The sequence below is a fragment of the Periplaneta americana genome, chromosome 10, assembly GCF_040183065.1.
Source record: "Periplaneta americana isolate PAMFEO1 chromosome 10, P.americana_PAMFEO1_priV1, whole genome shotgun sequence".
Classification (NCBI taxonomy): domain Eukaryota; kingdom Metazoa; phylum Arthropoda; class Insecta; order Blattodea; family Blattidae; genus Periplaneta; species Periplaneta americana.
Genome location: NC_091126.1, coordinates 44812900 through 44826432, shown reverse-complemented (window position 1 = coordinate 44826432; position 13533 = coordinate 44812900). Strand labels below are relative to the sequence as shown.

Below are 13533 nucleotides of genomic sequence, written 5' to 3'. Positions count from 1 at the left end.
GAATGGCTGCATTAAAAAGAATGTTGATATAAATGTAGGAAAAAGGGATAAAACACAGACTTTATGGCATTGCATTCAAACCAGCTTTCAAATATGAAAGCAAAACATTGATACCAAGGTCAGAGGATAAACAACTGGAAACAGCACAAAATGACCTTCATGCATTGTCTACAAGAGTTAATGCGAAGAGATGGAGAAAATGGAAGTAACATATTCATGGAATGTCAGCATTAAGGTTCCCACAACAATCATTATTCTATCAACTGACTATAGGACGACCTCATAAAAAGGAGCGATCAATTTTCAGCCACAGAACAAGTTTGTAAGACTGAAGTCATGATAGGGAATGAGAAAATTCTGCAAAATCTACTAATTCAAAATCAAATTGTTATTATTGTGCGAAAGAGTAAAATTCAGTCAAGTAGTGAGCAGTTGTGGCTTTATAGAAGACTAATTCCTGTCTAGTTTTAGTCAATTTTGAGAATTAGCAGTAGGCCTAAGGCATACTACCAGTGGCGGCTCATGGGTATTGAATTCAGGGGGGCTGCATACAAGAATATACCATGCAACGTACCTTATTTAAAGATTAGTTCCATGCGCCTTGTCTTGTAGGTTGCAAACTTTTGAATCATCTTCTTATTAAAATCCGATATGTCGTTTAACATAGTCTTTACAATGGAAAACATAGCTAATGCGGTCATCGGCCCAGGTCAATGGCATTTAAATGTGTTTAAATGAGACATGCTTATGTCAGTAGATATACTGGGATTTAAAAGAATCCTGCGGGACAAAATTCTGGCACACCAGCGACGCTGATATAACCCCTGCAGTTGCGAGTGTCGTGAAATAAACCATAATTTAATTTTTTATATGCAGATTTGAACCTTAGAACTATCTAACTGGCGATGTTGTAGTTGGTTGTATAATATATCTATATGATACATCAAAAAATGAAAAAAAAGTGAGCCAGAAATTTGAATTCAGGATTTTCAACAGTACGCACCAGGGCCCTTGCCTAATTTATTGTGATGTTGTTAGATGTTTCAGATTCCATTATGGTTTGAAAACATTCTAGCAATGGCTCCTTCTTCTCATGAACAACATTTATTGTTCTTATTTTAAAACTCCATCTTGTTGCCCCAGCTGATGGAATTGTCTTTGAAACACATTAATCTAATACAGACTGTGTGGAGATTGAGAGAAGAAAGCAGGGATACTGGATAAATCAGCAAAAAATATGCGAGCTTTGTAGGCTATTTTGTTTAGCGGCTCTTTCAATTATGAGATTCAACTGATGGGCACTTAATTTCACATTTCTCCTGAATTGTTAAGGTACTGAACTGAATAGACTGTAAATACTGTACAGAATTAAATATTGTCGCACTTGTTATACTCACAACATTAAAAAAAATGTATTTAAAATTGCGCGCTACTGACAAACTGCTGCAAATTTTGCAGCGCCTGGAAACTCTGGATTCACGGAAAGGGGCAGCAGGGGGAGGGGTAAAAGTAACGTGCAAAGCATCCGATACGAGACTGGCAGCTCCAGGGGAGGAAGTGGCTTCACCAATCTGTCCTTGTGTCTTGCTTTGCTCTGGCAGCACCAGGGGAGGAAGTGACTTCACTAACGATTGCGTGCATGTCAATGAGAGCGAAATTTAAAAAGCAATTCGAGCCGCTAAATAGAGACTGTATAATAAATGTATTTCGCAACATAAAACGAGACAAGAGCCACAAATGACTGGGGGTGCTGCAGCTCCGCAGCCCCCCTTCGAAAGCCGCCCCTGCATACTACCCTTAAAATTTCACTTGATTTTTCAAAATCGGAAATGACAGAAGTCGAGTTCGTTTAAATCTTAAATACGAAATTTGTAATATGTTTACATATTATTAATGAAATTTCTTCTAGTGCTAAAATCAAGGGAACATGGAAACTCTACCTCCATGTCACCCATATGCCTAAGTGGGATGTACAGACAGAGGTGTCGCCAGCTTCCAAGCTGGGGGAGAGGCAGCTTAAAATTTTGTAGAGCTTACAAGGTAAGAAGCAGAAATAATAAACTAGAAAAATGTGTATTGATAAGAAAATAATTTATATTTATTTGATTTTTATTTTATTAATAGAATAGAATAGCAAATACAATACAATACAATATGAAACAATGAAAAATTTACAATATGGAAGAGTTGCAAATAATTGATAATTGAAGCGTCAGCTGGAACAACGTTATAAGTTACATTTGGTAAAATTTACAGGAGCTGCAAAAATGTGTACACGTACAACGTTGTTCTTATAGGGTACCAAACTTTTGAGTGGACAAATTTCACGTAGGCCTACTGCATTGATGGACAGTGGCAAGCCAAAGAGTATAGCAAGGTAACATAACATACAACATTATTACACGGAAACACGCCGAATGAAAATTTTGTAACTTACAACGTTGTTCCAGCCGACGCTTCAATTATTGAAAAAATAATTTTCTTGGATCATGGAAAATTTTTGAATTACTGTTTGAATAAAGTAATCGTAGTTGTCAGACACAAATTTTCTATGTACACTTATCATAGTAACCCACTGAATGGAGGTACTTGGGTGAATGACGCAAATCAAGTGCGCGTCATTAATTAAAAATTATATATATATATATATATATATATATATGAAGCCTCCAATTCCAAAACTGTCTACATCCATCCTTAACAATTTTCAGGAAACGTCAAAAACTGATAACTTTTTTCCTATTTGTTTGCAGTGTTCGTCATATTTGAAGCTTATTTATGGAAAGAAAGAGAGAATTTAGCACAACATTCATTAGAAAATTGGTAGACAGATTTAGGTAGATGACGAAACCGCCATTATCTCAATTTTAAACAAAATGGATTTAGACAGTTTTGGAATTGGACGCTTCATATATATATATATATATATATATATATATATTTGTGCCGAATACTTGCAGGCACTGATTAAAATGTATTACTTTCACGCACAGGGTGGAAGTGAAATAATCTTGCAGATTGAAAGGGACGATAGGGTACGTACATTTAAATGAATAGAAAACCTATAGTACATTTTGTGATTAAATGAATGGTTAAGTAGAAAATTAAGTTAGAATTTTCAGCAGTCTGGCAAAATCGCTGCTAACACAGTCCTCCTCGTAACACTGATGTAAGAGGTCAACGAAATCAGGTCTATCTCCCTACGTGAACTACCTCCCACCTCCTTCTCTGGCTACAACGTTGCAATCTGGTTGCCTCATTCAGTGGCTTGAAATTAATGGTTTTTAATTGAATTTATACGAAAACGATCCACGCTATTGAAATACGCCAAAGGGATAAGTGTTTCTTTATTAGATTTTCTATCGATATCGACAAAAATCACGATCCTACTCACAGTTGTTACAATAAGAGAGTGTTAAACATTTGGGGGAAAATTTTTTTTTTTGAGAAAGTTATGAACTTTTCACCAAGATGATATTACACTTTTTTGTTCCATATAACATGAACTATTTGCTCTGAAAATCTGCAGGGTTATTTTACTTCCACTCTGTATATCAACCCTTCTTAATGAAAATGACCCCACAGTAAGTTATCGTGTAAAAGAATTTTAACAGCCCTGAGAGTGTTATTTTGGTCTAAAATGTTGAAGTTCAAAATGAATGGTCCATAATCTTGGGCGACATCTTCAGTCCTTAAGTACCGATAACTTATGCATACGAAATTTGAAACATGTTCAAGTAACAATATTTTATTCTTTAACACTGATTTCGAAACAGTGTTAAGTGAAGAAGTCACGGAATATAGAGGTACCCATGCCCAATGAAGCTCATCACATATATGCCCTATTCAAGGGTGTAAAATCTTTTTATTGAGTCAGTCTATATATCATACACAAATATAGCCTAAATATTAGATATACCGGTACCATGTATTGTTTTCATGTATCAATTTGACAAACGTTTTCGACTATGCAATACCGGTAGTCATCTTCAAGTCTATATTATCATTATTTTATGAATATTATTATTGGTTATAATCTGGTTTATGTTTCCAAGGAATATTTTCGTGTATATAAGTACGTACATAATTATTGATTATCTCTATACATTCACATTAAACCAATTAAGAGACGAATATGTTACAATTATAATCATACATAACTTTAAAACTAAAATTAAAAAATTACATTTGGGTTCACCCTGTAAACCAACCCTGGGCATAAAGGGGAAGGAAAAAGGAAAGGTAATACTCCCGCCTATGTCCTTTTCACTTACTCTGCTTTAGAAACAAACACACAGACAGTCACTTAGCATCAGTGGTGATTTTAGGTGACCTGCGAGATCCGAAAGCTATGATGCATACCTTATACAAATCCATCATTCAGCAATGCCTGCCTTCAGGTCTACTCGTATCTGTCTGATATATAACTGTCTCTGCCGGGGAAAGTGGAGTGGGGAGCTTAAGGGGTAGTCTGCAGTACCTCAATTGAGTTAATAACATCCAGGCCTGCTGTAAACCTTGTGTCAAATCTGTGCTATTATATAGTTAAAATTTACAAATTATGGCCTAGGCCTATATACATTTTTATGTCAGAAATATACATTCATTGTGTGGTGTGTTCCAGATTATTCGAAGAGTTACAGTGTTTTCACATAATTTAGTACATTATGTTACCGGTATTGTTATATTTGAAGTGTGAATGGAGCACAGTTATACCAGTGACATGAGCATGAAGTAAGTAGTGGTCGGAAGGATTATTAGTATTACTCGTGTATTCATGATCAATTCTGACTGATTGGACAAAAAATTAATTGCTCTCACTTGAACCATACCATATTTAACATCAGTTCACAGATGGATTTTGATTTTTATTACGGGAAAAAATAAAACGCAACGTTTGTTGATGTTCGTCTGTTTTGTAAGGAAAGAGTACTTTAAAGAGCCACTTGTGAATTAACTTGATTAAATATCTATAATAGAACTTCGTAAGTCGTAGTGTCTGAGATTAAATACTGTTTTACAGAGGAAGTAAATATAAATGTATAGGTTTTATGTAAAAATATATTGCATCATATCTTATTTCTAGAATAGTAAGTCTTTATTAAACACGAATATGTACAACTTTAAGCCATTTTTTATTTGTTCTGAACCAGGATATTGTTCCTCAATAAATTGTTCATAATTTACCTTTCCATTCGGTTTTGCTAGGTGTATCTTTTTAAGGAATTTTGTTTTATTCAGTATTTGCCTAACAATTTACCTGGGTCTTGCATATGAAATTACGGCAATGCAGTTTAAATGAAGCTTTAAGTATGACATAATAACTTAATATGTAAATTTTCTCTATCATTTATAGATTTTTTTTTTTCCTCTTAAACAATGATTTTTATTTAACAACATATTGTCTACTTTCAAAGAACATATCTACTTTCCGTAGATAGTGGTTCACCTCGAAAATTACACAGAAGTTATTGCCAATAAATTTATTGTGAAAATTGACTTATTAGTACAAACCGCATAAAATGTTTATTGAAAGAATCGTAAGGATTAATTCTGCAGTGCTTGGGAAAAGTGACATAAGTCAGTTTCCACAAACCTTTTTTTTGATAATTTATTGACAACTTACGGAACATCTGTTCGCTTGGAAAAAAATACATAAATATTTCTCCCATTACAATAATTCATACAGAAAAAAATCAAATCGACATAAACCAGTGTAAGTTGTCAATAATTTATCAAAGGGGTTTGTGGAGACTGACTTATGTCACTTTTCCCGAGCACTGCAGAATTAAAAATACATATTTACTAAACATTTCCTTTCGTGCTTTGCAATAACCACTGATCGTTCGTCGTGCATTTAAATCAATAAATATGATTTACTTGTGTTGGCGCTATATAAGCAAATGAATTGATTCAATGTAGTACTTGAAAGGAGTAAGGAGTGCATTGACATACTGCAAGCTTCGTGACGTAAGTCTTTCTTTAACGACCATTTTAATAATAGTTTTAATGACCCTTTGTGTACTAGCTACTGAGATCTGCTATGGTGCTGATGTGAAACACTGTAGAAACTGAACTGTACAGCAACTTTGTCTGACAGAAATTTTACAGGATTCGTTGTGTATCAAATCCTTTCCCTTAGATAAAAATATCCATTCGGCTCAACCACAAATTAAAGCTAGCAAATACTGCAAATTGTGTCACTTTGATTTAGGAAGCTTGATATGACATCGACTTATTTTCATATTGTACAAAGTACAGAGTATTGCAATATTTAAAAATGTCGCTTTTTTAAGTTTAACGAAAATACAAGTTTTCTGCGTTACCAATACAGAGGAAAGTGTTCTCTATATTATCGTGTTCAGCAATTCCTCTTGGTGAGATTTTGTTCATATTCAGTAGGCCTATCTATGTGATTTAATTCGTATGGGAATGATGCATATGAAATATATATTTTTTTACTGCAAATTGAAGGGCCTTCATTAGAACTGAATAACACAAAATGGCGGTTTAGTCAAAAATTTATTGTAAAAATTTGTCCGTGAATTTTTTCTTACTTAGGATGAAGAGAAAAATTAAACGAAAGAACCTAGAGGAAATAATAATATTATTATCCACAGAATTAGGCCTTAAGTCGAGAACTTCTTAAAGATTTTGAAATATATATATATATATATATATATATATCTCAAACCTCTACACCAGTGGTCAGCAAAGATTACGTCATATAAAACATAGCCCACACTACACAGCAAAGAGGAAGGTAGGAGAGGCGAGAATACCCCAAATGCTTAACTTACAAACAAGTGATGGCTAAGGGGAGGGAGATCATGCCTTACCTCTCCACCCTGCTTGTGTATCAAGGAATTGACTCCCGAATGAAGAAATGCCGACCACTGGTTTACACCATAGGTAGAGGAGAACTGACGAAGAAGAAGAGTATTGGAAGTGCCAGAAAGTATATAACAATTAAAAGAGGGCGCTTTTTTATAGAAATAAGATAAGAATTTGTATATTGACTTCTCAGATGCTGCTCCAATCACAAGGAGCGGTAACATATGTCTACCAATGTTTTTTTAGTAGGTTATTTTACGACGCTTTATCAACATCTTAGGTTATTTAGCGTCTGAATGAGATGAAGGTGATAATGCCGGTGAAATGAGTCCGGGGTCCAGCACCGATAGTTACCCAGCATTTGCTCATATTGGGTTGAGGGAAAACCCTGGAAAAAACCTCAACCAGGTAACTTGTCCCAACCGGGAATCGAATCCGGGCCACCTGGTTTCGCAGCCAGACGCGCTAACCGTTACTCCACAGGTGTGGACACTCTACTAATGTTGCGTTAGCAATTTTGTAATTGACGTTCTCATACCTACTACACGTGGAGTAGAAACCAATGTTGTATCTGGAGTTGATTGATGACGACAAAAAAGGGTTTGTAATTTTAATTTCAATTTTAATTAAAAGCCACCTTATAGCTTAAAATGTACTCACTGTGGATTGTGGTGGTAGAAATCGATGTATCGATGTCGGTATAAACATAATCGTAGCCAAGAATTATCTTCGGAACAGAAATGTGACAATACCGCTCGACATTACAAGTATTGATGTGTGCAAAAAAGATATATCCAACACAAAGCCTTCCATCTGGGTATATTAACAATTGGACGCGTTGACTATAACAGCCATATAACGCCATCCTCTCTCCCTGCCGGCTCCTTCGCCGAAACCACTCGCCAGGGTGTTCAGTTCTACTTTCAGGGATTCCTATTTGGCAAGTTTGGGCATCGATATGAGAAAAACTCAGCCTAATTTTTTGTATGCAGATTAACGCTAAAACATGTATTCTCGGGTTTTACGAGTGAAAGAGAATAACATTTCTAAAAAAATATATATGGGGTTCAATGAACCATTGAACACATAGTACGAGCTACTTCTGGGTTTTGAGAACTTAAATATTTCTACTCGAATTACTTCGTAAAATCAACGAAATTTCAGCCAATAAGAAAATTGAGTTTATCCCCCTGTAAATTTTTATTATCCTCTATCCATATGCGTTTCTCAACAAACATAATGTAAAATGGATTATAAATAATTCGCATTTCAAGCAGGATCGTCCGACTTCTGTATTTGTAAATATCTTTAAAATTCCACCCTTTACGCGCGTGTGAATATCATTGTGTTAGAATTCTCCTCTAACAGTTGTAAATAGCTATTTATACAACAAGTTGCGAAGTATGAGCGCTTACCTTTACCCAAGTGTTACATCAGTTCTGAAGTAGTTATTCTTGTAAATATAAATTATTTTTATACAGCCTTCATGTAACAGTGCCCCTTCAAATATCACACTGGTTGCTTAGAAAAAAATTATTATCCATTTGACGTCATTAGTATAAATCACGTTATTGAAAGTGACTCTTGTAAAATATAACAGCAGATTCTCTTAAAAATTTGGTGATTCAGAAAATTATGATATTGAAAATATTTCAGGAGCTTCTCTGTCTACGCTGATCCTGAAGAAGTCCAAGAAATTATAATAAAGAAGAAAATAAAATAATTGTATGTTACATATTCAGATGTTCAATTTGAATAATAATTGTATTGTAAATACTGTACTTGTAATAAATTAGTAGTTGAAAAGTCAGTTTCTTGAATATTTTCACGTAACACGTGCGCTTGAAAAAGTCACTTTTAAGCACGTGTGCTTAAGAGAATGTCATTTCGAAACTGAAATAAGAATAACAGTTACTATTTTAGTAGAGCTCTCTAAAAATAGGCCTACATCTGCTTCCACTTCGCTGTTTATTTGACAAGCAAGTTACTTGGAATCTAACTACGAATATCTTTTACTTTTCCCGTCAATTTTTAATGCTGTTTTTCATAATAGCAAAGCAAGTTAGAAACAATAAAACCGAACGTGGAGGCTCATGCGTTAAGCACGGGATACGCATTCGGGAGGTCCTCGGTTCAAATCCCCGGACCGACCAACCTGACTGTGGTTTTTTCGTGGTTTTCCACAGTTACTTAGGCAAATTCAGGGTTGAAAATTTCATTGCCACAGTCCATTTCCTGTAGAAAAAGAATTCAGATTCATATAATATTCATTTTCAACATCTCATTTCATAGGCATATTCATGTCTTCGTCCGCTTGCAGGAGGGGCGTCCTCTCCGAAACCGTCTCTGGGTTCCAAGCCTTTCGCAATATATCTGCCTGAATTAATTCCTTAAGAGCACTTTCAAGGGCGCTTCGACATCTTAGAAGGGGTGTCGGAATGGATCCTATGCTGCTTGGTCACCTTGGCGGTATGAACTTAAGGTGGGGTGTAGGGGGGGGCATTGGGTGAGCGGGTAAGTGGTCTCATGCGGTCGATGGGCTGGTACACTTCATTCTCATTTATTCCCACAATTCGGAGTGCACAATAGGCCACTGTCGAGCCGACGTGCTGAAGGATCGTCCCTAACTAGGGTTGCCAACTTTTTCTGAAGAAAATACGGGAGATTAAGGAATCGACAAAATTTCACATATAAAGTTGACAAATATTTCGTTCAGTTAGCTACTAAAAACAACTTTATTCTACACTTCGCCAGGCAGGCTTAAATTACGAGTATTTTGAGACAGATTTTTCTCGCTTAAAAGTTGAAGTCGACTGCAGTTTTCAGCTCTGATTTGATTAGATGAGTCGTGCTCCTGTTTCGAACGTCTGTCCAATTGTTCATGAGGTGAAATTTTTCCTTTGTATGAGCATTACTACTTGGTGCGCTTAGAGCAAAATTAGCCAGTTTTTCCAAATTTGTAACATTAACATGGTTTGATTTTAAACGGGTGAACACTAAAACCCATTCTTGGCAAGCATTACTTTCTAGACTGCATATGTCAATGCCTCTCTTGGACAACAAAATTCATTATATAAACAATCATCTTTCACGGCAAAATCAAATGTTTAGAATAATGATTTTATATTATGCAAAAATAAGGGGATCGACCTGGTTGGCGAGTTGGTATAGCGCTGGCCTTCTATGCCCAAGGTTGCGGGTTCGATCCCGGGCCAGGTCGATGGCATTTTAAGTGTGCTTAAATGCGACAGACCCATGTCAGTAGATTTACTGGCATGTAAAAGAACTCCTGAGGGACAAAATTCCGGCACATCTGGCGACGCTAATATAACCTCTGCAGTTGCGAGCGTAGTTAAATAAAACATATCATTAAAAAAAGTAAGGGAGAAAAATGCTCGAAGAGAAGGAAAATACGAGAGCCGGGACACTGTTTAAAATTAGGGGCAAATACGGGAGATCCCGGAAAATGGGGGAGTGTTGACAACTTTATCCCTAACCCGCCCCTAGCCACTCAATACTACTACTACTACTACTACTAGTACTATTACTACTACTACTACTACTACTAATACTAATACTAGAAACAATAATTACCAAGAAATAGTATTGGTCAGACTAGCAATACTAAAATCCACCCACATAACAACCAAATTCCACATACGAGTTTAGAATATTTTTTGTGCACTATAATCCTGCAGAATATATAGACATTTGAATTAAGATACAGTACCTACATAACTTTCTACATCCAGTGACGGTTTAATGTCCCTCTGATATTCACACTTTTATTATCGCTACAGTACCGGTACTTATAAACATCTTACACTGTATATTAGTTGTTTATATATGGTAATGTTTAAACTTATATATATATAATTTATTTATTCATTCATTCATTAATTCATCATTCATTCATTCATCATTCATTCATTCATTCATTCATTCATTTAAATATAATGTATAATAAGCAATTTAACCTTAGGTAACAGAAAGTATATTTGAAAGTAGTACATGAAGCAGATTAGAGAGACAGGGAAAACTAGACAAGTGATTGAACTTTTTGTTACATTCTCCCCACCATCTCAACATTACCCATAGCCACTGCCATCGTGATCTAATAGAGGTCGAGAAGGCACTGCCCATAGCGATAAATATTTCTTCCCCAAGCCGACAACATCCCCCTCGGAGAAAGTCTATTAAAAAGAGTCAAAAACCTTCAAGCAGAATGACAAAACTCAAACTGTCCCTATACATTAAGGACGGTTTAGATAATCCACCCATAGTTCTTCGAGAGTTAACTGTACTAGTGTTTTTATGTGCACAGTTATTTTTTAATTTACTAACTTAAAATTTAGTGGGCCTGGCTGTGAGAATTCAAAAATCCACACAGCCAGTCATTCCAATCGAAATTCCACACACTTTGTGGAATTTCACACAGCCTGGCAAGACTGTTAATAAATAAACCTAGCGAATATATACAAAATCATTATATACAACTACATAGCCTGTACAATAATTGGTAAATTCAAACATATATTGTTTGTTATTTAGTCAACTGTCCGAAGACAGGTTTGAACCTCATAAGTGACACAAATAAGGCATCACTCATGAGGCAACTAGGCCAGGAGATAATGGGGTAGGGTGGCCAGTTCCTTTCCCTCTCCATTGCATACAATCGCCGACTAGCTACATATTACACTAATCAGAATTCAGATGCATATAAACAATTGTTTTTCCTCTGACAAATATCGTCAAGTGAGATGTACGTACATATCAGTCAGAACGTCAATCAGAGGTAAGAAGTATATTTCGTAAGTACTATATAATGCGGAAGTTGAAACATTATCCAAAACAATTGGATTACATGGTGAATTATTTCATTTGTGTCTGTATTTTAATGACAATTTAAACAATCAATAAGTAAGAATATTATCAATACCGGTGAGAGTGCAAGGAAATGAATGGTTATGAAATCTGTGGAACATAAATATGAGATAGCGTCAACTTAATGACACTGATTTTTATATTTGGGAAAGTGGGAAGAGCTGTTTCACATATCATCAACAAGCATTGTACAAAACGTTAAAGAAATACGAATCTTTGTGAAATTATTAAAATATATATATCAATAAAGTGGAACATTATTAATATTGAAGAACAAAATGGCTATGACTTTATTATGAATCTGAATGAAGTGCACATTTTTTGTAGCAATAATAATTATCTTAATAGTGAGAAGATTACGGATATTTCTTAATAGCAGAATAAATAAATAAATTAATTAATTAATTAATTAATTAAGTAAATAAATAAGTAACTAAATAAATAAATAAGTAAATAAATATATAAATAAATAAGTAAATAAATAAGTAAATAAACAAATAAATAGATAAATACGCAAATCACCTCAGTTACGTGATGTGGACGTTTCATACTGAAATAACTACCAGTCACTAGAAATAACTAATTTTTAGTTCTCTTTTATGGTTTTACAACCGTGTCACTGAAGTATTCGGACGTAGGAATAAATTCGAATGAACAGAATTTAGAAGAAAAAATTACATTGATGGTATGTTATGTTTGTCCGTCCTCATTTTTAAACTAGGCTACGACGCATAACATAAATTACAATTTTATTTTATTTTAAATCTAGTGCGAAACTCCTCATTATATCCATTTTAATGTATGCTTGTGATATGTACAAAGATGTTGACGAAATAATACCACAGTCTAGTATGTACAGTCACGAAGCTCAATGAGTAGTAAATATGCATCCTTAGATAGTTGCTAGGACCGCTACTATCGCCTCATTACAGACAATGCAAAATAGTACCTGCATAGTCTATTGTTCCTAGTACTCTCATAAACTCAAGCTTCGTGACTGTATATACTAGACTGTGATAATACATTCAATTGGGATCACAAGGCCTATAAAAACTTTTGTATTAATAATAATCCAAGTGGACCACTCACAATCTTGATGAAGGTTTGTTATTAGAAGACATATAATAACTTCAGTATTTTATAAGGAAATTAATAAATAGCTTTCAGATTTCTGAACCGGGAGAAACAATCATTTCTCTCTTAGTTTCGCTGTGCAAAAGTGATATTTATAATTGCATTTAAAACAAATCTGTTTCAGAGAAGCTGTTAGACTGTGAGCATTCTATAAATAAAATCGTCTAGGTACTATCGTACAGTTATCATTTTATCGAGAATGTACCGAACTTACTCGAAAATAAGATCCCCATTTGTTACCATATTTTTGCCTTTAAATTTATGAGGGTCTTATATTCGCGTCAGATCTTAAAATCAAGTATACAGAAATATGAAAATGCAATTTGAGGACTTATATTGTAACTAAGTAAAGATTATTGTACTGTACTAACACAGACTATATCAAAAGATATTTAGATATTTATGATGATGATTTTATGAGCTGTAATACTGAAAGGCGTGCTCAAGTAGAAAGGATAAACGGAACGGCCAGCTCTCACACTCCTGCGGTCTCATTGTTTTCGCTAAAAGTTACTGAAAGAGGGTAAATAAAGTCTGTCATTGGCTGAACTTAACGGCATTCCACGTAACATTTTCTATTGACTTGGGGATCTATTGTATTCTCTTGACAACGTTTTCTGAAAAATTTACTGTTTCTGTCTCACTTAGAATACGACCACAGTCTACTATATACAGTCACGA

The 13533-nt window shown here is 34.8% G+C and overlaps 1 long non-coding RNA gene across 1 annotated transcript in view; it reads right to left on the bottom strand.

The window, feature by feature from the left end:
- Positions 1–13533, bottom strand: part of LOC138707630 (uncharacterized) — a 66840-nt gene that overhangs the window by 20862 nt on the left and 32445 nt on the right. The gene's annotated exons all lie outside the window — the stretch shown is intronic.